This window comes from Lepeophtheirus salmonis, chromosome 3, assembly GCF_016086655.4.
Source record: "Lepeophtheirus salmonis chromosome 3, UVic_Lsal_1.4, whole genome shotgun sequence".
NCBI classification, from domain to species: Eukaryota; Metazoa; Arthropoda; class Copepoda; order Siphonostomatoida; family Caligidae; genus Lepeophtheirus; species Lepeophtheirus salmonis.
This window is the reverse complement of record NC_052133.2, coordinates 27804480-27829234: the sequence shown is the minus strand read 5'-3', so window position 1 is coordinate 27829234 and position 24755 is coordinate 27804480. Positions and strand designations below refer to the sequence as shown.

The following is a 24755-nucleotide window of genomic DNA, read 5'->3' as shown; positions in this document are numbered from 1 at the left end:
TTGAAGAAAATTGGCAGCTTGAAAAATTGCCCGTATTTTAAGATCGCTAAGCTATTTATTCCCCCTACCTTCTCCTATATTACAATAACATTATTCACAATTGAAGGATCTCTCTAATATGCTTACATATTTGTCATAAATAATATTAAGTGAGCTTATATTGGGTTATTATTCATCATGAAGTTTGAACAAAATACGGGCAACTTATCTAACTTGTAATTTTCCTTCATGGGAATCTTTAACGGTCAATTTTCTCCCGGCCAGTTTTGTGCGTACGGATATTTTCATGTATGTAGAAGTTTATGTCCGATTAAACCTTTTTTTTCTATATAAATGAAGTTACTATTTTTATATATCACTAGTGCCGTGTCAATCCTTATTTAGGGCTGAAAATTAAAGCAGCTTCCGGTTCAGTCTTGATCTGGAATAGTTTAATTCTCTATATCAGTCCTAAAACTGATAAAGTTCGGTCCTTAATGACGTCACTCATCTTTAATTCTTTTTTTTTAATTGGTTTTAGTACTGACAGTCCGAAGGACTGACATTCTTAAGGTCTTGCACCAAAGACTGATAGTACCGGTCTTAAACTGGACTAGAACAAATAAATATGGACTAAAACAACACTAAATCACACAATTATTGTTATTCCATTAATTTTCCACTCTACAGTTTAAAAAAAAATATTTGTAAGGTTCCTATTTTTTAAATGCTTAAAATTTAAAAAAAAATCAAAGGCCTTGAATATTTTTAGGTCAAAAACTAATGACCTGATTTATTTATTTAGTTATTAAACAAAAATATAAGTTTTGTTAAGCTAATTGATAGCTTTTTTCCTATCAATCCTTTGGTTTAGAATATAACGCTACTCAAATATTTATTAAATGCTAATTTCTTCTTATTTAAGAACTCAGAGTTTATTGTAACACACATTTATATTTCAAGAGGAAACAGATTTGACTCAAATTTGGTAGGTTTTTGTGATGTCAAAGTCGATAATAATATATTGTTTAGATCAGAGTCTGACTGTGTTACAGTTCCAAAGTTTCATATCTGAACTGGTATATCACACACAATAAACAAGCAATTTTCATTAAGTTTTAATAAAATTTGATAAATAAATTTACTAAGGTACCTAGGTATATTTTATATTCTACCTCAACATGTGTTAAAAATATGTCAATAGACCATTATACGATCTTATTTCCATACTGTAGACAATAAATTTACTATAACTTGAAGAATCCTTCATATCAACAAAAATGTGACTGTTAGGCAAGTGAACATTACTAGAAACTCAATTAGACTAAATTTCTCGTAAATAAAGTGAGTTCTCCAAATATTTGTATTGTTATTCATTATTTCCTACAAATTTTGAAGATTTAAATGACATTCAACAAATACAGTGTTTGTAGATTTACCCATATATATACCTATTTATTTTTATCTCAGGCAGGTTATTCTACTCTTACCATTTTTCAGCAATTTTCAATTAACTAATGACAAATATTATCACTAGGGTTTTGATCGTCTTTTTAACTTCTCATTGAAAAATTGCATTTCATAGATACTTTAATATCTTTTTCTTGAAATAGATTTGAAATTAATCATTTAATGTCTGTAATGGAAGTTTTCCTCGCTTCGAAGTAATACACTGATTAATTTGGAGCGTTCATCTTTTTTACAACATATGAGTAGGGAATTCTAAAAAATTATGACAAAGTAAAAGGTTACGTTATTAGGTACCCTAATAACGATGTAGGTGTTTGACTTTTGAAAATAGAGGGTATGAATACTATAATATGATGAATCAAGGTTAAAAAAGTTCAACCTTGGCCACGCGCCCATCAATATTTATTGATACATTATATATATTTTAATCTTGACAAGGCTATCCACGATTTTAAACATTAAACACTTTTAAACTATCCAATCTTGAACAATAGAGCATAAACAATTTAAAAAAAACATCCTTTCCCTGTAAGATGGGGTAGATATATTAAGCTGAGGTTACAGGGTGATGAATAAGTTAGGGAAGATATGCTTCAGTTTATAAATTCAATATAAATTTATTAATAAGTATAAAATTTGGTAAAAATGATAAAATTGTTATATAGATTAATTTAAAAAACATTTTTTCAAAATAGTCTCCCTTTGTCCAAATTACATGGCGGAGACAAAGAGGCACTTGTGTAGAGGCAGCACAGACAGTTTCGTTTGAGATATTGTACCGATCCTAGATAAGGGCACCTTCAAAGTGTCTTGAGTTTGGGGGGTGCTTGGTGCAAGCCCTGGCCTTAAGCATGGATCATATAAAAAAGTACGTAGTATTTAGGTCAGTGCAGCTAGGTGGCCAGTTACTCTTGTACAAAAAGCCCTTGAAACTAGACTTGAACCAGTCCTACACACTTTTTGATGATTTGAGAGGGAGCGCTATCTTGGCTGAAGATGTAAGGAGGATCACCATATGTGTCCTGAAGCCAGAATAGGATCTTATCGACTATCATGGCATTGTAGATGTCTCCTTGTAGCGGCAGACAGTGTTACACACATACTTCTATATAATGTTGGCGGCCTTCAACTCTTTGACAATTTCATTGTTACTTTTAGCGCATTTATGAAGCTCAGCTACTCTATTTCGGAGGGTTTTTATCGTATCCATGATGCTGAAAGGAAAAAAAAACTTATATATATGTATATTTAATAGACAAAGATTTAGATATTCTTCTCACAAAAAAAGATGGCATTATAAAAAATATAATTATATTTCAGACACTAGATCCTCCAATATTCCCTATCTTAATCTTCAAGGACAAATTATTAATATACGCAAGGTAGCACAACTATTCTCAGATATGTAACCAAACTACTAGTAAATCAACAATGTTTATGCCCCATTAGTGATGCTATGGTAATAATACTGTCGTAGAAAAACATGTTTTATTCTATATCCGGCGTCAAATAGGTATGGAAACTTTGAAGTGTACATTTTCCACCAAAAAAAATTAAATTTAGATGAATGCAACAGCAGTATACGATGGTTTATTTCAGCTGATAACTCTTACACATACTAACTCAAACGCCCTCCAACTTCGAATGCAAATTATCCAAGAGCACAGAGCAATCAAAATTTCAAGACCTCTAGATGCTCTTCGGGCATGCACTCTTCAGATTTTGTACTCAGCAACAAAGAGTAAGTACAAGAGCAAAGGAGATTGACGATAGCGAGCTAAGATATTGGGCAAGGTAACTAGAAACATCCTTTCCAAATTGTTGTACCGTACCGACCGCTAGTCAACCTAAATAGAAGGATTGTTTTTGTGATGTCAAAGTCGATAATAATATATTGTTTAGTCATCGTTTTAATAGTAATTAGTAATAAATTACCATTGTATCAATTGGATAACCTAAAAATACTTTTTTATTGATATTCCACAAGTGAATTTATGCATTGATATATGATAATGCTTCGAGTTACGTCCAGCTTACCTATCCATGACGATGTCAACGAATTAATAATAGGAAGGATTTTTAAATTTCTACTCGTCTGACAACAATAACAAAAATAGTATTTTCATTTCTAACTAAAACCGAATTAATCAATAAGATTATAAAATAAAAAAACGGAGAACTCATAATTAGGGAATGTATATTTTGAAGAATATCATTAATGTTATATTATTTTTTCAATCAATACTTAACAAACGTATTATTATTTTGTTACGTTTTAACTATTCTTTTCAGTAAAACAACTTATAATTAGCTATTATGGCGAACATTTAATAATTTATTCATTTCTGTGGAGATCTTAGATCTTTTCGAGAGTCATATTCCAATATGATGACAAGTAATTTGACTGTTCAGAAATGGATTCCCGACTCAATAAGTTTGGGTCGGTTTAAATGACATTGAGATATTTTAACATAAGTATACAGAAGTTAGGATATTAATGTATGTGCCATTCGACTTTTAAGTGGATAGACTGATAAAAATTATTCAAAGTAAATACCCTAATGCACCTCCTGATGTTATAAAAAATTTATACGTGCTCGAACTTTTATTCGACTAAAATATATTAATAAATTAAATAAGAGCCGTATAAAAAATAAATTAGCTTGGAAAATAAAAAAGATGACACATTTTGTATGTTAACTTTTTAAGTAATCAAATATGAAATTTTTATCCTATTCTAATTCATTTTTATTAAAAGTTTTTAAGCAATTTATATATCTTTTTTTGTGTTCTAAATATAAATAATTTCCCTCGATAATATTTTATTTTTAAGGTAAATTTAGTTTTAAAAACTGAAAAAACAATTTATTCTTAATTATTACTTGATAATTATGCGTAAATTCAATCAATGAATTTAATAGTATATCGCCTAATACGTCACACTCCATCGACAATGGAAAAAAAAAGGAAAACGTGAGGTGGAAGACACACATCAGTCCAAATATACGTAATTGACATACCTTGTATTTCTAGTTACCTTAATATTGTAGTTTGTCAGCCAGGGAGTGTAAAATTTTGATACCCCGAGTGATAAAGTGTGACGTTTGAATTAAATAAATGTAATATGTACTGAAAATCTTTATAAAATGGGTAGATTTTTACTTTTTTTTTTTTTTTATCAATTAGGACAAATACATAAAATTGAAAAATTTATAATAAATATTGATCTTATTTTTTCCATTGTAATAATAAATTTATTGTCTATAATATGGAATTAAGATTGTATAACGACGTAATGTCATGTTTTGAATTCATTTTAGTATCTGATATATAATTAAACTAGCCAATTGATATTTATATTTTTGATAGACAACAATCTCTTTTTATTTGTTGGTCTCATTTTGACATCAAATAGTTCACAATTTTCCTTAAAATTAATGAAAAGAGTTTTTATCGGTATAAAACTTGGTTGTTTAGGCTCTCAAAATGACCAACATCAACAATGATGGCGTCACATAAAAACGCTCTACCAACACAGTTTCAAGTTCCTTTGTCATCAATTGTTCACTACCCATATCTGAGAGATTTTGATTACGAGCAACATAGATCATAGAACATAATATAAAAATTAATTAATTGAATTTTTTTACAAAATTAGCTACATATATATCCAGCTGGATCTGACTACAGGATCTAAATATTATGATTTATTTTCGTATCTTTATTCAAGAATTACAGCAACTGCTCAGTGCTCCTTTAATGGTAATGGTCATTGATTCGTTATTCTCTTTCTTTATTCTCTTTTGATAAAGTTTATTTGTATAGTACATCTCCTTTTAAATAATTCATTAATTTTTGCTTGATTTGCATGTTATCCAGTCATTTTGATCTCTTTTGATTCGCTGTTTTGCTATAATTATGTCCTTTATGATTTCTACTTTCAAAGAGGATGTGTGATTTATCTTTCATGATTAATTAATAAAAATATTCGTTCAACAGAGGCTGATGAATGTGGCAAGACAATGAGATTTGTCATAAAATCTAGTAATCTCATATTTTGAAGACCTTTAATGTATTTTAGTTTATACCAATACCAATACCCATCCGAGCACTACTCTAGTGCTCAGGAAGTGTAAATAATAATAGTGAGTAGCAGAGTAAGAAAAAAGAAAAGAGGATCTTGTGGTAAAGGGACTATTGATAACATCATCATGTCTTTTTCATCACTTTACAGTTTGGTATTGCTTTTAATATATCTAAGATATCCTTATCATCATATGATTGATTAATTCAACCTATAGTACAAAAATTATTGCTTTCAGGATTTATTTAAAATATGAAATACTGTATAATATTGGACCCAATTCAGACTGGTTTAAAAAATAAGATTATCAGGTAGTAATCAAAAAGACATTGTGATTTGGTCAATGTCAAGTCATACCCCTCCTTCAGACACTATAATTCTAATTAAATAAAATAAGAGAATAGAATCGCATATACATTAATATAAAAAAATTAAATATTATCAGAACATTAATATCATACATCAGCTCTATTCATAAAATTGAAATATATTAAAAATAACACAAAAGAAGAGATTTGAGATACTTTATCGTCAACAAGAGATGCTCGATTTCTGATATATATGGGAATGGTGTTGGAATAAAAATTTATCCTAAGAAGAGAACCAAAACAAACTAAGCTTTATATGAGATTAGAGTGAAGTTCTTCCTTGGGTAGGAATCTATATATTACAATGAATATATTCAAGGATTGAAAGTTGAATTTATGGCGGGATCCATTCACTTTGAGATTTAGATATGTGAAATATAAAATATGATATCTTAATTGGAACTAATATTAGGTACTTCAACAATTTGAAGTTCTTACCATACATATAGAATATATATAATTTCTTTATTACAACTGATTCTCGTTTATCATTGGAGAACAAGATGAAGATGACTCTGAGCTTGTAAAGATAATGTGCTTCTCTTTTCTCGATATTTTGGTCTAAAAAGCATATTCTATTCTGCTGTTACATATAAATAGTTATTTGGAGCTGTTAAATGACTATGTGTTTGACAAAATATATAACACATCTCCTAACTTTTGTATACTTATGTTAAAATATCTCAATGTCATTTAAACCGACCCAAACTTATTGAGTCGGGAATCCATTTCTGAACAGTCAAATTACTTGTCATCATATTGGAATATGACTCTCGAAAAGATCTAAGATCTCCACAGAAATGAATAAATTATTAAATGTTCGCCATAATAGCTAGTTATAAGTTGTTTTACTGAAAATAATAGTTAAAACGTAACAAAATAATAATACGTTTGTTAAGTATTGATTGAAAAAATAATATAACATTAATGATATTCTTCAAAATATACATTCCCTAATTATGAGTTCTCCGTTTTTTTATTTTATAATCTTATTGATTAATTCGGTTTTAATTAGAAATGAAAATACTATTTTTGTTATTGTTGTCAGACGAGTAGAAATTTAAAAATCCTTCCTATTATTAATTGTAGAACTATTACACTATGCAACAACATTTTTCCGCACAGACTGAAACCCACATTTATTATTGTTACTAAAACCGTAGAACTCGAAAAGGACCATTAAAACATTCAACCTCTGCAAGTATGGCCTTTAAAGCTTTTATTTTTTTAAACTCAAGTTTTTATTGTATATCTACGATGCAGTGTCATATTTCGTCATGAAAGAACTATGTAGATGAAAATCAAAGTAAATGACAAACTGATACAAACATTCAGCATTTGGAAAAAGAACTGTCTACTACTTTATCTTGATTAAGTTAATAAAAAATGTATATAACAACTAAAAAATCGAGTGAAATGAAGGACCTTATCTAGAAGCGAATATATTTTTTTCTTAAAGTGCTTTATATACTACTGGAACTTATAGAATATACTTTATGTTTCAATTTCAAAAAAATTGCCTTTAAAAAGGTCGATTTTGATTCATTTTTGGTCAATTTAGTTTTTCATATTTATTAAGGAATTTTCATAAAATAAGCTGGTTAGGTGGCGTTGAATACAGATTACAATAATATTCTGGGGGGGAAAAATTTGAACTCTTGATAAGTTTTTAAGTAATAAATATATATGAAAAAATAATTTAGATGTAAGGGGTTAAAATAAGTTTATAGATGCTTCATATTCAAAATAATTTAGTAAATGATAAATTATAGACGATTTAATTTTTTTATCCAGATTTTTTTTTTATTAGACATTGAATATTTTTATATATAATATAAGCAATGATATTTCTCATCACTATTTATTTTGAATAAGTTATAAGGGTCTAAAGAAGAGTGTTCCTAATTTTTCAGCTTAAAATGGATATATATTTAGTTCAAAATAAGATACAGAATCAGTAAAAAACTTTTACATTAGTTTTATTATTTTACTTTTAATTTGGTGATTGTTTTATGAGTAAAATGACTCTGAACGATAATAGTCTAGAATTACTATAACAACAGAAATTTCAGATTTCAGACGACTCAAATCAGTTTTGGATTTTGCACTCAAAGATAAATTCGATAATTGGCTAGAATTCATTTCTACAAAATTAGTGTTCCCAGTGTAATTAAACTCTGGGTCTTACAACAAATTACTGACTGATATACACGGAATTATAGACTCATGGAAGATGCATTGTACTTATTTGGGATGAGTTGCAGGGATCAAACCCCTGCAACGAGTACAACTCAACGGATCTGCACAAACGTTACAGCACATTCTCACGATGTTGATAGTCCACATAACACTCTACAAGACAACAACCTGACGCATGTGTCAGAGACTATCACATCTAGTGTTGAATACTCCTGCATGGATGAGAACCAAGAATACCTGCAGGAACTAACTTTGAGAAGATCTACTAAGAACTGGAATTCAAAGAAAATATATGACATAGAGTCTGGCTCAAATGTAATACCAAAGACATGGTAAATTTCGCATTTCTATCCTGCAATGTCGGGAGGGGGTGAGGGTGGGGAAATGAAGGAATATGAGCCCATCCTATCACTACTCTACTGCTTGGGAAGTGTAAATAATAATAGTGAGTATCAGAGTAAGGAAAACGAAAAGAGAAATCGTAAAGGGACAATTAATAGTTAAAATATTGGCCTTTAAACAAATTACCTACTTATAAGTAAGACAATATTTTTGTAAATATTAATGTTTTGATATATTTTGTAACCCGGAGTATTCTATTCCAGGAATTTATCATCTTTTGTGAACAATGTATTATCGTGAAAGAAAACTGTACTTATTTAATACTGTAGAATAATTTATGTAGATATTGGCAAACGGTCTGCTGCAGATAAAGGGCAAAACCTCCATTGATCATCAAAATAGTTTTCTCTATGTTCCAGTGCTAGGGAAGTGGACAGCTAATGAAAACAAAGATACTGTAGAAATTTTGGGGCTTTGAAATACTTTTGGATTTATTTAACTTTGCAATTATCCCATTGTTATCAAAATTATATGTTTTTTTATCTCATACATAGCCCTACCAGAAACTTTAAGCAATCATGTTTAAGCTTCCTATCAATTATTTCATTAAATGTGATGATGCCTTTCCTCCAAGATAAAATTTATTTATATTTTTGTAATTGCTTAGATTATTCGAATCAATCATCTGATAATTCGGCTGACTGCTTTATTTCATTTTTCACAAAAAGCTCAACATCATCGGAGTACAAAAAAAAAAAAAAAAAACTTAAATTTAATATCAAATTAGATTACAGATAAACTAGAAATAGATAATAGCAGAAATTGTAACATAGGTTTGGTTTCACATTCACTTAATGTTTTGAAAATTATGCTTGGATAGTCAAATTTATCAACCTTTTCTTCACTTTGGAAATATAGAAGAAGTGAGCCAATTTAGAAATTTATAACGACGGGCATTAGCTACATCTTGGATAAAAACAAATTCGCGTTATCTTTTACCACTACGTGAAAAGTACGGGTAATATTGATCAAAAAGTTTTTGTTTTTTTTAATATGATGGTAATACAGCGACAGAATGACTGGCACATAAACATGACAAAATACATCCCATAACAAAATAAGACGAACACATTTTTTAACAAATTTCCCCCCATTATTGAAGAACCGTTATCGTTCTCAAATCCTATTATATTTTGAAGAGGAATATTTTTCTTCGTCAATAATGATTTTATGCCAATGGGGGTGTTTAAACATTTTAGTATTCGAACTAGTTTAAACATTAAATATCTCCAAGAATTATTATTTTTTGATTTTTTTATACTAACGACGCTAACAAATATATAGAAAAAAATATCTTATTTTATTCTTTTATAGATATAGAGTACTTTTAAAAATGATATTTGTAGCTTATTCATAGGATTTAATGAAAAACTTACAATTAAAACTTATAGTCACAGTGCCGCCCCACATTTCAGACTTTAGTATTTGTGCTACTATTATCTTTATCATTCATCTGGTTAAGTTAAAAAATAATCAAACCAAATTTCACTCTAATTTTATGCAATGATTAACACTTATCAATATGACAGATGATAAAAAAATTAAAATTAATATGTCTTTTGACCTTGTATCGAGTGAATGCAGAAGGTGATCAAAATAATTTAGAAAATAATCTTGGGGGCTTGTAAAATTTCAAAATCTAAAGTAGTCCTTCGTGCAGTCACTCGGTTTTGGTTACCCGAAATAAAATGAACTGGTCCATTTTTTGGTCTAGTTTGCAACCACAGTGTACTTAAAGCAACTGTTTTATATGTATCCATTCTTCCGGAATTTTTTCTTTTCCTTCCTCATTTAGGTACCCCGCTATGCAGTGTCTGTAAAATTTTAGTTACCCGAGTGAAAAAATAAATAGCCCGGGACAACGTGCTAATGAATCTGCAATCCTTGAATCTTAGGGCTATCAATATCCATAGTTCGGATTTGAGTGCATTATTTTCTCTACGTGTTTAAAATTGTCTGGGCTTATCTTATCAAACCGGAAGTATATCAAAATCAAATCAAATACTCACAATTAAGATTTTTAGTGTCCCTTAAATTTCTCACCACACGCTTGAATTGATTCAAAATTATGTTTGAAAGCATGCTTTAGTTTTTTATTTAAGGGGGAAAAATCTGTTGTACTATATATATTATGCCAAATAGAAAAGAAAAAAAGTTGAGCGTGTACTATTTCTTCTTTTTTGTTCATTGTTTAATTTCTACCAATAAAATGAAACCAAGAATATAATATATCTTTGAGCACAACATCCAAAACTGACCTCATTTTTGATCTAGGTCGTCAGGTTTCAGAAATATAAGAGATTATAGTAATTCGGGACTACATCGTTCGTAGTCATTTTTCATTATTAACACAATCGCCAAATTTAGGTACGAAAAAAAAAACTGATGGAAAAGGGGTTTTTATGATTATAAAATGTTTTTATTGATTATGTATCTTGTTTTAAACTCGACATATTTCCATTTTTAGGCTGAAAAATAATGAAAAACGACATAAGGAATATCATAACTTATATTTTAGAAAATATTCCATGTTTTATTTAAAACAAACTTGTACACGTATTTTTTTCAAGTTTGATACAAATTAAAGGTCATATGATTTAATTCTTGTGACACCTTTTATGTGTAAGCCTACGAACATTTGAGCCGACCTAATATATTTGATATTACAGTAAATACTATGAACAGTGAACACTCTTTGGTTAGCTTTACTAATTTAATATAGAGTAATATAATATTTTTCTTGTGAAACAGATAAATTAATAAGTATTTTTTTGTAGAGTACAGTTTTTATTAGTTAAGTTAAGTTAGATTTAGGATCTTCTGTTGTTTTTAATTTTTGGAACTACATCTTCAAAACGTAAATTTGTTTCTTCATAAAAAAGATAATGTACAACTGTATAGCACGTTTGAGCAAGAACTAGAAGATTTAAAAAATTACGAAATATGCCAATAAACAGATAAAATAATTTATATCCCAAAATGTAATTTAAATTTTCTTAGGGTTTCATGTTAACGATCCAAATATCTCTAGAGTTGGAAACTGGATTTGATAGTCATAAAAACGTTAATGTTAAATTATAATTAGAATACTTATGCTCAATTTGATGCTTTCAGTATAACTAGATAAGTTTAAAAGCGACAGATTGTTCGTAATTTGATTTAAATTAACACAAATTTAGAACTTTTCATGTCATTTTTTTAGGGCTGTCTCATCTCAGTTCTGATTTATAGCGAAAAAAATCACTACAACTCTCGAGGGAAAAATGAAGATATTTGATATTATGCTTTATGTAATAAAAATGAGAATGGAATTGATGAAAACATCAGCTATTCAAGATTGGATCGTTATGTCCTGGGAATTTACTTTAATTTTAAAATATTCTCTGCGTATTGGTATATTTTTTATAGTCCCCACAAATTGAAATGATCAGTAGGGCAAACTACACTTACATGTTTCAGTACAAATTTGTCCACAATTTTTGTAAATAATTAAAGTTAGTTCGCTGTGATTATAATCACTTTAATTGGAATTATTGAGTTAATTGATTGATTTTAAGAGTAATTATCTAGATTTGAGGCCTATAATAAGCCTATAATAAATTTATTGAATTACAATATTTCTTAGAATTGGATCAATCCCTTTTTTCACCCTTTGTGGGCCGTATTTTCAGTAGAGAAAAAGATTTGATCGAATTTAAATACTTTAAATTTTATAGTGTTTTTTTTATCTTATCCCCCTAAAAGGAGGGAACGCAAAGGTCAGCAAAATCTACCAAAATTTACATTTGCTTGAATTATGATGGTTCAAATGTTGTATTAAGGCACAGTGTGAGACCTTTATTTAAGACCAACAAAATTTGAAATAACGACTTTCTTCTAAATTAACTTTCCTATGTTAATAAAAACAATGCCAAATGAAAGATGATTTAATTTCCTTTGGCATCAATAAAGGTCTAGACTCGGTCTCGGAAACGGGAACATGTATTGATAGCAGTCATCTTTGGCAGATTCTAGAATTTATATCGGATCCTGGACATCAGTTCGGACTTTGTGTTGCAGGAGGATCTGTTAGTATGTCGCTCACTTGCACCCACACAAAAAAAACATGGGATTTAGGTCTGGTGAGTTTGGAGGTCAATCACTGGTTCCAACAAAGTCAAAAAATTCTGACAAGATCAATATTTTCTTTACAGTGTGGTATGGTTATTGATTCATAATCACCTCTTAATCTTTCAGTTCCTTCTTGACTCTCTAGAAAAAGGACCTGTCCATGTTTAAGAAGTTTGCAATCTCAACATTGTCTCATCCGACGCGGATCATGGCATGGTCATCCTGCCTTTTCCATGATTGTGGAATAAATACTTAGTTGATCGATGCCATTTTTTTAAACTGACTCCAAACACTTTTGGTTAGCCGTTAAAACAACAGAAACCGTTCTACCTGCGCAAGCACAGCTGCTGCATGGGCTTAAAGTGTGTAGTTAAACAACAGCCGTTCCCTGTATAATAGGACTTCCTACTTATTCTGGAAAATCAAGAAATGTCATTTAAAAAGTGTATTTTTTAGCAGAAATGCGTTTTATTGTGACAGAAATGTCCAAAATGTTTATAGGACAAAAAATATTGATGAACAAACAAAAAAAAGATTAAGATATTTGACTTTTCATTATGATAACTCAATCATTTTAAATATTTAAAAAAAAAAAAACAACAACTGAACTTTAGTCCTCTTTACACGAGGTTTGCTGTAAAAATTATTCGTAGGGCATGAAAATAGCTGACCTTGCGTTAAAAAGTTTGAATTTGTATGTACTGATTTAATTAAGAGACAAACAGTTGATCAAATCATAGTAATATGGTTCTATTAAATAAATAAAATATTGAGATCATTTCTTTTTAACACTAAAAATAACTTTATCTCATCTTGTTGTAAGTGGAAGACAACTACAATGGTAAAAACTATTGCTGAAAAATATCTGGATTTATATACTTGTCATCAATTATGTACTTTAGAACAAACTGTATCTTCCAGATATTACAAATCATAAACATTAAATAAAATTCATGATGTGGTTGGAACAAAAATCTTCGGAATTTTTACTTGATTAGGGATCTTTGATTAAATTATTTTTATCTCGTGGGTTTTTGTCTACGGTAGATTTTGTCCGCAAAAAGATGTTGTCTTAAAACAGAAGGGCAGTTTCAGGGGCATGTGCCTATGCCCTGCCCTTAATTAAGGCCTGCGCTTAGAAGAATTTTAATATATACACCGAAAATATTTTTTTACAAAAAGGCCATAAATGATAAAAATAAAGGTTATTTTAAGAAAGTAATAAAAATTATTTTTTAAAGAAACCCTGATTCAATTAAATATGCATGCAAAAAGCTATAAAAAATTGACCTTTTCTAAAGTAAAAATCCCTCATCTATATTTAAAAAAAGAGAAATTATTATTTTTCATTAAAAAGATGAAAGAATGAAATAGTCACCGCATATTTATCTCTGCCCCTGGCCCCAATAATGATAAAACCGGCCTTGCTGATACCATCCAACAAAATACATACGTTTTATACATCAGTAGGTTTTTTTTTCTATATTAAAGGAGCATGTAGATTTTTAATAATGCAACTTATGACCTAAAAAAGTGGAAAATGCCATACATAAGTCATAATCAATTTTTTGCCACAATCATAAAAAAAACTACAGCTCTATGTTTTTCCTTGCAATAACCTCCACCACAAATGCACTTTTTACTATAAAAATAGAAATATGAGTATGATGTAACTTGTAGAGGCCATGAAGTGTATATACAGTTAATAAAATAAGTGGAAAGCGACGATTAATGACTAAGCAAGAGAATTAAATGAGTTTCAAGTAGCTATGAGAAAAGAAAGCAGAAATTGGACACTGTTATATTCAAAAGGGCACTTGCAAAAAGAAGGCCATAGTTTACGATCAAAAAGGCATTTATAATTATAAACCTTTATTTTATACAAAAGAAGGTAAGTTCAATATTCCTATCACGTCTCTTGTTGAAAAAATACGGGGATTTTTACAAAAAGAACAAGTAAAACACTGACGCTAAGCAGACCTGAGCTAAATCAGAGAATAAATTTGGAGAATAAATAAAAACAGCTATATCAAGTTTCAACTGAGGCTTAATCCAGGGTATATATAATAATGTTGAAAATAAAACAGTATTATAATTACGTTCCTGGGTAAGATGTTGGGAATATACTTTATATAAGCTCATTTAATATTGATAATGAACGTTTTAAACAAAATATATTTCTATGGAGATAAATATTATTCAACAGTATTTATACTAATAATTGGAAAATGCAGGAGCACAGCTGAAATTATACAATTATGAGATCTTCAAAATAATAAAGTAAACAAACTTTTCTAAAGTAATAAAATAAGAAAAAATTTTAAAATATGTCTGTGTATATATTTCAGTAAAAGCAGAAAATTGTCGATCATAAATTCAAAAAGTTTACAAGTAGGCTTCTTCTCTTTTAATAATCTGGGCTTCCGTTGTCTGAATTTATATTGGTTGGCAATATTTTGGGATTTGAGTAGAACATAATACTTTTGAATGAGTATATTTTGTATATTGATTTGGTGAATTTTTTCTAATAACACTGTCCAACAGCAAAAATGGTACAAAATCACTATATACTTAATTTAATAGAATGTGATCCCCTGATTCCATATATGGCCTTATTTTTTTTCTCATAGCCTCGTTGGTTTCAGAAATAGGCCATACATTTTTTTTATGTTTGACTATTTTTATGGTTCAATGCAGTTTTAAGGCCTCTGTGTTGAAGATAGGGATAAATTATGTAAATATATTTTAAAGCCGAATGTTAAAAAATTCTAGAACCATTTTAAAAATCTCTGCATCTTAATTCTAACTCGAGTTATCTTTGTTTAAATCGGAAAATATATCATTTTTATTCAGAAGATCATAGCTTCAAGAAGAATAGATTCAAAAAGTTTAAAAGTTTTGCATTTGATAGCTGAAAGTATGATCTTTAATTTTTTTAAAAGAACATTTCCAAAAATACTCTATATCGTTGTCAATTTAAGAGAAGGCCACGACAATATTTCAAGAATAAAACTCATTTTTGAATTGATCTCATAATAAAAGTCAATAAGTATTCGTATGCCCCAACTACAAGAGAATGAGATAGAAACAAAGAGAGAGAAAGTGAAAAATGATTTGCTCTGAGGACTCCGTTATATGTCCGTTTTTTGGAATCCCTTACTCACTACGGGTCCTCTTGTGTCCATGAAGCTTGAAATAATTTATTTATATAGTTTGAGACATGAGGCTTAATGTTATTACAAATTGTATAATATATCTTTTCTTTTTCTCTCTTTGTTTCTATCTCATTTATTGTTCTCTCTCTTTGTTTCTATCTCATGTAGTTGGGGCATACGAATACTTATTGACTTTTATTATAAGGTCAATTCAAAAATGAGTTTTATCCTTGAAATATGTGGTTGCCTTATCTTAAATTGACAACGGTATAAAGTGTTTTTGGTGAGGTTTTTTTTAAAAAAAATTAAAGTTCATACTTTCACTTATCAAATGTATTACTTTTAAACTTTTTGTATCAATTCGTCTTGAAGCTATGAGCCTTTAAAAAAAAAGGCACCTATTTTCTACTAAACAAAGACAAGTCGAGTTAAAAGTATGATGCAGACATTTTAAAAATGGTTTTAGAATTTTTTAATATTCGACTTTAAAATATATTACTATAATTTATCCCTATCTTCAACAATGAGGGCTTAAAACTGCTTTGAACCTTAAAAATAGCAAAAAATGTATGGCCTATTTCTGAAACCCCCATAGGTTATGAGAGAAAAAATAAAGCCATATTTGGAATCAGGTGATCAAACTGTACTCAGTTGAGCATACGCCGTTCTTGTGCATAAAAAAAAGTGTGATTTTGTTGGATAGTGTAATTATTCTTGGTGGTACAATCAGCGTCCAAATAAAAACTGCAGAGCTATTTTCTTCAATATCTGAATAAAATTTAATGGGCAAAGTATCCCAAAGGGAAGGGATTGAAGAAATCATGTTTTTAAACTGTCACAGAAGTCAGAGGTGATAAACGATTTGAAATAAATAGAAAAATATTTCTGTGTATATATTTCAGTAAAAGCAGAAAATTGTCGATCATAAATTCAAAAAGTTTACAAGTGGGCATCTTCTCTTTTAATTATCTGAGCTTCCATTGTCTTAATTTCGATTGATTGGCAATATTTTGAGACTTGAGTAGAAAATAATACTTTTAAATGAGTATATTTTGTATATTCAAACTCGAAACTACATAGCATAGTGCTTTAAACACCTTGGTCAACAAAAAAATAAAAAATCAATAAGTCTTCATAAGGATATTACTAATTTCATTTAATTATCGATTCATTCTCCTCTAAAAGCATTCTATAGCCGTTTGCGAATAAATTTGACAAGACCAGTAGGAAATATAAAAGATAGTTTGTCTGGATTTTCTTAGTCATCAGATTTTCATTCACGCGTGAAATGCTCAGAGCAAAGCTTTGAGCCTTAAGGAACCGTCAAGAATATTACAATTTATCATTATTTCAATATTAAGTTCAATATTATTATGACTTACTGCTTTTCAAGTCCCAAACTTTTCCATCAAAAACTCTGTTATTCAGACTCTTAATCATTTTTTTTCTTTCTGGCTTACTTCTTTAGAAAGCTTTACTATCTTTGACTACGTTGTTGTGACATCCCACTGCCGCACAATAATAATCAAGGTTTATCTTTAGGTTTTTCAAAATTTAATGTATGTAAATAATAAATATATGTATTTATGTTATATATACACAGTTGTTAACAATCTAATTACTTTAATGATTTATATCTACATGGATAAGTTTGTTTACTTCCTTCCAATAAAGGTTTTGTGATTACAAAAAATATTTTTTCTCCAGTGCATGCCTATATTAAAAATTTATATTATATTACGATATTCCCAACTTCTTATCCCAGTTACATTATTATATAGTAACACAACTAAAAATTACTGTTTTCTTTTCAACTGCTCAGACCTTATTATATATGTAGATCTTGGGAAATATTTTGTGATTAAAAAAAAAAAAAAATCAATTAATGATATCGTATGAATATATGACAAAAAGTCACTGGATGCACCATATATACTGTTCCAAGATGTAGATATTTGGATCTAAGAAATAACGATGTTGTTTTATTATTGAAATATTGCAGGGGTGTACATATAGCATCGATCCTGTATACAGGGTGCATGGTATAATGTATATAGTGTTACCTGATGTAAATCATATTGATATTTTTTATTTAAGAAATAAAAATGTAGGCCTGTGCATGTATACAAAGAGCATTTTTTTTGTTTTTGTAGAAATTCCATAAATTTTGGTTAACATTTACCGGGCCCACATCATTGGTAAAAAATGGGAATGTTACAGGATTTATGTCCATCAAATAAAAAATGAGACAAAAGTAATTTAAATCATAATAAATATATTTGCATTTAAACATTCTTGCACCCTTCATACGACATCCAATAGTATTATTTGTTTTCGAGGTTAATGAAAAAATACTATAATCCGAAATAAACAAATCAAACGTAAATAAATTATCTACAATGTGATAATCTTCACAGCTACTCATCTTTACTCACTATTACATTAGCTTCCGCTTGTGCAATCATATCTGTTTCTACTGACGCTAATGGAATTGATCATTGATTTGGAAGACATATAACACGAAAAAATTATCTACTCTGTGACTTTTTTTATCCGGAAAGTAGTCTCCAAACTGAGCAGTGTAAAGATGAGCCAGGATTCGCATGAAACTAAATCTGAAATGTCGTAGACTGTATTATGTCAAATGGAAAACGTGGTTTCCAAAAACAAGTACTAAAGCAATATGCCCTGTGTGTCACCAAGTTCATATTTAACTACTATGAACCTCTTAGCCCATATTGTGTTGCTCACTTGTTGGATTTAAATCACTGATGAGCGCAAGTGGTACATTTTCTGCGGTTAAATACCACAGATGACGAGATGGAGCAAATATGGTACTCTTAGACATGGTTGGATTGATTACCTTATATTACTGGGATTTCTTGTACAGACACAAATCATTTCAAGGAGTATTTGTGGTACATGTATTCCAAAAAGAACTGTAGAGAAAATATACAAAATTGACAAAGACTTCTCAGTCTGATATTTGATATAAATGGTTCCACTTGACACAAATAAGATATTATATTGTAAAAGAACAATTTTTATTAAAAACAGTAATTTCAAACATCTAGAGGGCATGCATTGTACACTGCAGCAGGACGTTTGAGTCAAAAATCCTTGTTTCTGAGGGCATCTAAATACAACACACACAGTTCAGAGAATTCCTTGTAATGGTCACACTGATGTGATGTAGAGACTTTTGACAAACTGAAGTGCTTCATTTCTCCATTCTTGTCCTAATTTCATCAATGAACAAAGAGTTTCAGCTTTTCTTTGCTGAGGCAGCTCTCACTTTCAAAAATGTTCAGAAATATTTTGAAGACGGATAGTTCTGGTGATTTCGAAGTTTTTATCTTCAGGTCTTTGAATATCTGTGTCAGCATCACCTCAACAATTTGATGACGACATGGTGTCCAGAGTAACAGCCGTCCTAAGACCTATTGAGGACAAATACAAGCAGCAGTTATATTGTCTGTGTTAGAGGAATTTGGGTCAAACACCCTCGGTACAACTGATTTTTCACATTTCCATGCTATTCTCATTTATAACTTTTCCTGAGTGTCGGTCAGTGCCTGTTTTTTAAGATGGAATCCCAAGGAGCTTTGTTCACTTCATCGATCGCTACAGTCAGCAGCTCTTCATTAACATTGTTATTGGTCAAAGTATCCATAAGTTTTGAATCCCACTGAAGTAATAAGTAGTAAAATATTTGTATTTAGGCTGTTTATATTTGACTCTAGGTGTCTTTCTCTATTATTAACACAATAGTGTCCTTAAAATATCAACATCTGTGAGCTGTTAATCTCTCTGCTCTTGGATTTTACTAGTGTTCTGAACGTTAATTTGTTGAAATTTTATTGAATTTTGTGAAGTTGTAAATATTCCTTCTTTTTAATTGAAAATAAAAGAGAGGGTAAAAATTCATTATTGGTACTTAATGTCCAAGTCAAGTGGCAAGTATTTTATCACAAGTCAAATTCCTTAAATGTTTATATCGAGCCCTGTTCAAGTCCTCATAAAATAAAAAAATACTTGAAGCACTAGTGAATATCTAGGGAAATAATTCAAATGACTTTCGAATCCAAGTTGAGTCGTGAGTCTTACTAGCTTTTGAGCTCAAGTCTAGTCACGGGTATTTGGTTGTGTGATCAAGTCGAGTTGTAAGTCTTAAAGTATTGCTTCGATTCTTAGCCGAGTAGTAGGTAGTGAGAATGACGTAGTTCTAGAGCTTGAATTTCTTTTTTAGCCATTAAAAAGGTGTGTCTCACTCTTCAGATCCAATCCTTTGAATAAAAGTACCAAATAAACTGCACTTAAACATTTAAAAAAATTAAACTTTACAATCTATTGACGAGCTCAACTTCTTTCACTAGCAAAGTAAAAAATAAGTTTAATTGAAGTTTTGTCTGTTAAGAAAGGATAAGGAAAAAGTTTTTGGAGCTCACTCTCAGCTCAGGAAAAATATATCAAAATTGACTTTGTTTATACATAAAAAAATTCTAAATTGGAAAAAAAAACTACTTTTATCTCGGAGGGTGGGTTAAAAGAACAGTTTCCTGATATTAAAGTAGTATATATTATAAAAATGTGGTGTGAATCATCACTTACTATGATTAAAATGTTTTGAAGAGGAGAAAAATAAAATAAACTGAAGGGCAAGCATGTACATAAGAGTTTACAGAACCCATTATTAACTACAGTCCTTTTTCTACCAATTTGAATGATTTTGCCTAACAAACACAACAAAGTTTACTTTTTTAAAAGATACCTTTGTTCTATGACCATTTCCTTATTCGATTTAACACTAAAACTAAGTATCACAGAGTAATCAAAAAATTATTGAAGATATGATGACCATATCAATTTTGTACAATTCACTCCGTAGTACTTTTGGTATATTTTTCTTTTAACTAGTTTATTCAGGGACTCAGATGATAACATTGTATTAACTTTAAAAGTATGAAAGATTCATAATCTTTTTATAAATCAAATAAATCACATTCGAACAATAAAATGGTTTAAGAAAATGAAAACCTCAGTTCATTAAAATTTCTATATAGTTTCTTGCTATGTTTAAATGGATGCACCAATTTTCTCTTTCTTTGCTTTGATCACATATATAAAGTAGCTTTAAGACCAGTTTATTCTAGTTTAGCTTACTTAGGACAAAGAAATTCTCCCTTTCTAATTACCTTCCAAAAATTATCTCTTATTCTGCTGCCAGTGTATATTGGCGTAGTATTATACATTCATATAACAGGTATGATATCTGAGTACTTTGACCAACTAAGGACTAATTTCTTCTCTTTTTATTATTAAAATATTTATCAAATGAAAGAGAGAGTTGAACCATAACAATTGTGTAACGATTGTCTGCGGAATCAAAAAAAAAGTTCTTATTAATTACACTTGTCAATAGGGTCCATCAAACTCCACAGGATTTTTAAATTTTTGAAGGATTTTCTTAACTATTATCTTAAATGTAGCTAGCAAAAAAAACGAAATCAGAGGTGGTGCTGGGTAGCTACCGTGTGCTTATATATCTATGTACTTGGCTCCATTACATAAATATCTTTCACCTTTTTATTTTTTCATACTACCTAGTCTTGAATAATATGTTTATGTTTGTGTATATATATATAAGTGCTCAATATCTCTGATTCATTATTTTTTTTTTCTTTTTTGCATACATGTTTATATCACCAAGTTTCACCTTTGAGACGTTGGTACTAAAAACCAAGAACATAAGGATGTTAATAATTGGTTTTTCACCTTCTGATGAAAATGTTGTTCTTGTTTGTTTTTACGTCAAATACCATTAAAATAATATAAATTTCAAAAATTCTTTTTTTAAAACGTATTACAAGATACGTCATGTAATTTCTTAAATAAAAATATTTTCCATTTGAAAGATATATGTAAAATACTCATTTAAAAATAACTTTATTAATACAAAAAATTAAGTTTTTCATTGAATTACAATAAATTTGTCATTTTAGATCCGAATGGGATAAATTGGAATTTATTGTAAAGTGAGAAGACATCATAATAAAATAAAAAGTACCTTAAAAAAAAATATTTTAAAAGTTATTAAAGATTTGTTGCTTGAACGTCAAAAATGATTAAGGTATAGATAAAGAAAGTGATATATTTTTACAAACAAGTCAGGGGAAGATCTTAAAGTGAGGTGTTATTATTTTTGCCATAAGAAGTTGGAAACATCGTTTTTTCTTTTGTTCTTATGTTTTTTTTACCAGGACGGGATAATACTGTTTCCGTTGTTTTATAAATGTATTGTTTATAATGAATACATATATTAAAAAAAATAGTTTCTTGAAAAAATAATTTTGTACATTTTGTCATGCTGTCAAGGCTTATTGATGGAACATACCCTATGCGTCATATTTAAGTTTATCCTGAATATTGTTTTGCAAACTTTATTAAAACTTGTTTGTGAAGACAGTGAGAACAAAATTAAGTTTATTTCTAGTGAATTATATCTAAAATCGAGATTTTATATTCCATATGGCCCCCTTCAGCCTCAAGGAGAGCATCCACCCTTTTCCTGAAGATCACACAAACTTTATGGATGTAATCTTATGATAAATCTACCCATGCGGCCTTAATGGCAAACTCTAAAGATTTAACTCACCCATGCGGTTTGTTAAAAACAAATCCCTTGACCTTTGTCTAGATGGAACAATCCAAAGGATTAAGATTGGGGAGTTTAGAGGCCACATGTTTTTGGGGACATTCAAAAGAAGTTTGGCTCTGGAGAATCTCTTCTCCTCTGGTGCCGTTGTAATGAGATGTTTCTTCCTCCTTACTCTTGTTATTGCTACCGAGTCATCTTTAATTATCCTTTGGAGCGTCATCTCGCTCACATTCATCTTCTTGGCTATACTCCAAATCGTCCACACTGGATTTCTACTAAGGGGTTTTTGACGCTCGTAATCATGGTCTTTGTTCTTATTGCTCTTTCCGACTTCCTGATAACTGGTCCTTGGGCTTCAAATCACTTTTTAATGCTATACACGGCGTTCCGGTTGATCCTGACGTCAATGGCAAACTTGGCTAGGATCTTTCAGCGCACCCGCATTTCAACCACAAGGATTTTTTGTGTTCCATTTAGTTGTCTTTGAAGATACAGCCAATATTTATCAGTAAAAGCAATTACAAAGGATATTTTGAATACATTGCAATCTCATATTTGTAAACAATCCTATTGAAACTTTAGCTGTGAGCATTTCTTTAAGTGTAAACTTAAATAGCGAGTAGTCCATTAAAATCTCAAAACTTTGAATTTTAAACTTATACAAGATTTAATTGTTTAATTAACAAAAGAATTACAACAAAAATAATAATATAAATAGATGTGTTTCTGAGCTCTCTTAATCATTAATTTTTACGTCCTTAGTGGCAATTATGGCTTCACGATGGTGGCAGTAGGCCTGGTTTCTACTGTAGATGTAGTCCTCTGTGTTAGCGTCCCAGTGCTGGCTGACAGTGGCTTAGAGGCCTCTGTGTTTGGATGACGGACACTGAAGCCCTTCTCTTCGACATGTACCAAAAAGGTGTAGTCGAGGGGTTGGCATCAGGACTATAGGAGGGTCAAAAATGTCAAAAAAGAGTTCAAAAGAACTTTAAAGACTCATTCAAAGAGTTTTGCAACGGATAAGATGGTTTTTATTCATTGACGGTATCAAAAGTAACCTCTTCAGCCTCACAAGGCTCTTTGCACCTAGTTTTTTTATAGCTCTCAAGACAGTCTACTTGCATGGCCCTCATGGACTTGAGGAGATTAGGCTGGAGTGTTTTCTTAAACTCATATGAATCCAGTTTCGCCTTTTTGACAGAGCCCGTCTTCCTCTCTAAAGTTGTGGACTAGCTGACGGCGTACACGCCCAACTGTTTGGAGTGCGCGAATAAGCATTCGTCGATCACGTTCAAATGTCATTTTCTCGACTTGTACGTATGATAGAGAGCTCAAGTTTCTTTTCTTTTTTTCCCCTTAATTATTGAATTAATAAGTTTTTGGATTTGAATGGACCACTCAGTTTGACACATTGAGGATACAAAATGGTGCTCTTTATAGAAAAAAAGTATGTAAAGGTTATTATCATATTTTTTGAGGTGAAAGCAATCAGGAACACAGCATCTAAATCAATGGGCAAACATTTATTGATTAGTGTTGTCATTCAGATAACCTGAAATGTCAGGATCAATCAAAATCATTATTTTAATTTTTAAAGACATTCGTTACTCGAAGGTTCAAATTTAACTGCCTTTTTCATTTCATAATTATTATAATTTAACTTAATAGCCTTAAGTTGATCAAAAAAAGGAAGGTAAAAAAGAGTACACGTTTTAAGTCTAGATTACTCCATGCTCGACAAAATCATTTTATATAAAATATAATGTTATAGCCCTTACTTTGGAGAATTTTTCTTTGTCTAAAACCAGTGCTATATAATTTTTGAAAAAGGCAAAAGATATTATTCTTAGAAAAAGTATACTATTTATTACCTCTAACCATGAATTAATTATATAACTAATAGTAAGTATGTAACAAAGTTTAAGCCTCTCTTTTTTGTTCATAGTTTTTAATGTTATTATATATTTGACTTTATATTGAACTAGCAAAGGGTTACCCGGCTTAGCTCGGACCAAGAAGGGAGCTGAAATCACACTGACAATGGTCGATGTAATTTCTTCTTAATGTTTAGATTATTTCGGTGCGGGCGAGCATTATAATATGGAATGTATTATCATGAATTTGAAAAAAAAAAATTGAGTTATAACTTCAAATAAAATACGAACATATATGCATGAAAAAAATTGTCTAGATGAGAAGTCCATCTTTAATTTTTGTCAAAATCGAAATTTGCAAAAAAGTATTAAATAACATATATCGGCATTGTAAAGATTTACCAGGATTTTTTTTCTACTTGCAAAACCCAAAAAGTTCTCGAGAATAATGTCGTC

At 29.8% G+C, this 24755-nt stretch overlaps 1 protein-coding gene across 1 annotated transcript in view; it reads left to right on the top strand.

The window, feature by feature from the left end:
• Positions 1–24755, top strand: part of LOC121115343 (potassium voltage-gated channel subfamily B member 2-like) — a 41057-nt gene that overhangs the window by 1589 nt on the left and 14713 nt on the right. The window lies entirely within an intron of this gene.